We start from the raw sequence: 2,623 nt of genomic DNA, 5'->3' as shown, positions 1-2,623 counted from the left end.
GCATGTGATGTTTATCTTCTATGCATCTTATTTTGCTTAGTACAGCGGTAATGCACCGTTGCAACAGTTCGTCGTGCCGAGACACCACGTGATGATCTGGGGTGATAAGATCTACGTTCACATACAACGGGCACAAGACAGTTTTGCACATGCAGAATACTCGGGTTAAACTTGACGAGCCTAGCATGTACAGACATGGCCTCGGAACACTGAGACCGAAAGGTCGAACGTGAATCATATAGCAGATATGATCAACATAGAGATGTTCACCATTGAAGACTACTCCATCTCACGTGATGATCGGACATGGTTAAGTTGATATGGATCACGTGATCATTTAGATGACTCGAGGGTTGTCTATCTAAGTGGGAGTTCTTAAGTAATATGATTAATTGAACTTAAATTTACCATGAACTTAGTCCTGATAGTTTTTGCATATCTATGTTGTAGATCAATGGCCCGTGCTACCGTTCCCTTGAATTTTAATGCGTTCCTAGAGAAAGCTAAGTTGAAAGATGGTTGTAGCAACTACACAGACTGGGTATGTAACTTGAGGATTATCATCATTGCTGCACAGAAGAATTAGGTCCTTGATGCACCACTAGGTGCAAGGCCTGCTGCAGGAGCAACTGGTGACATTATGAATGTCTGGCAAGCTAAATCTGATGACTACTCGACAGTTCAGTGTGCCATGCTTTACGACTTAGAATTGGGACTTCAAAGATGTTTTGAACATCATGGACCATATGAGATGTTCCAGGAGTTGAAGTTAATATTTCAAGCAAATGCCCGAGTTGAGAGATAAGAAGTCTCCAACAAGTTCTATAGCTGCAAGATGAAGGAGAATAGTTCTGTTAGTGAACACATACTCAGAGTGTCTGGGTACCATAACCGCTTGACTCGGCTGGGAGTTAATCTTCCGGATGATAGTGTCATTGATAGAGTTCTTCAATCACCGCCACCAAGCTATAAAGGCCTCGTGATGAACTATAATATGCAAGGGATGAACAAGACGATTCCCGAGCTCTTCGCAATGCTCAAGGCTGCAGAGGTAGAAATCAAGAAGGAGCATCAAGTGTTGATGGTTAACAAGACCACTATTTTCAAGAAAAAGGGCAAAGGAAAGAAGGGGAACTTCAAGAAAATAGCAAGCAAGTTGCTGCTCCCGGGAAGAAGCCCAAGTCTGGACCTAAGCCTGAAACTGAGTGCTTCTACTACAAAGGGACTGGTCACTGGAAGCGGAACTGCCCCAAGTATTTGGCGGATAAGAAGGATGGCAAAGTGAAAGGTATATGTGATATACATGTTATTGATGTGTACCTTACTAATGCTTGTAGTAGCATCTGGGTATTTGATACTAGTTCTGTTGCTCATATTTGCAACTCGAAAGAAGGTCTACGGATTAAACAAAGATTGGCTACGGACGAGGTGATGATGCGTGTCGGAAATGGTTCCAAGACCGATGTGATCACCGTCGGCACACTACCTCTACATCTACCTTCGGGATTAGTTTTACACCTGAATAATTGTTATTTGGTGCCAGCGTTGAGCACGAACATTATATTTATATCTGGATCTTGTTTGATGCGAGATGGTTATTCATTTAAATCTGAGAATAATGGTTGTTCTATTTATATGAGTAATACTAGCAAAAATGCCCGTGCATTACAACGGGAGAAAAAGAATCCTCTCATATCTCTAGCTGGGTCAGTTGGACAAATTGTGCGTGACCGGTTGGAGGGTTATGCGATCGAAACCTACCATCGGTTCTTTTATTTTTTGCTAGCTCTCCGGACGTGGGCCACAGTGCGCCGTCAGGTGGGCTTCCTTGATTGGGCCAAAATGGATGGCAAGGAACGAAATCAAAAAGCATACGTGAAATTAATTGAAGCGGGACCAAACGAAGTGGGACGAAACCAAGAATATCACCTCCCTTTAATAGTAGGTATAGATCTTTTATGGTCATGCACCTTTGATGAGTGGTCTATTTTTGTTGAATTTCGATCGTAGTGATACACATATTCATTATATTGATGCCAAAAGATGCAAAGTTAGTAATGATAGTGCAACATATTTGTGGCACTGCCGTTTAAGTCTTGGTGTAAAGCGCATGAAGTAACTCAATGCGGATGGGCTTTTGGAATCACTTGATGCTTGCGAACCATGCCTCATGAGCAAGATGACTAAAACTCCGTTCTTCGGAATGATGGAGCGAGCCACTGACTTATTGGAAATAATACATACCGTTGTATGCAGTCCGATGAGTGTTGAAGCTCGCGGCGGGTATCGTTATTTTCTGACCTTCACAGATGATTTGAGCAGATATGGTTATATCCACTTAATGAAACATAAGTCTGAAACATTTGAAAAGTTCAAAGAATTTCAGAGTGAAGTGGAAAATCATCGTAACAAGAAAATAAAGTTTCTACGATCTGATCACGGAGGCGAATATTTGAGTTACGAGTTTGGTCTTCATTTAAAACAATGTGGAATAGTTTCGCAACTCACGCCACCTGGAACACCACGGCGTAATGGTGTGTCTGAACACCGTAACCGTACTTTATTAGATATGGTGCTATGATGTCTCTTACCGATCTACCACTATCGTTTGGGGTTATGCATT

Source organism: Triticum urartu, chromosome 7A (genome assembly GCF_056163025.1).
Source record: "Triticum urartu cultivar PI428250 chromosome 7A, HENAU_Tu73, whole genome shotgun sequence".
In the NCBI taxonomy this organism is placed as follows: domain Eukaryota; kingdom Viridiplantae; phylum Streptophyta; class Magnoliopsida; order Poales; family Poaceae; genus Triticum; species Triticum urartu.
Note: the sequence above shows the minus strand (reverse complement) of the source record.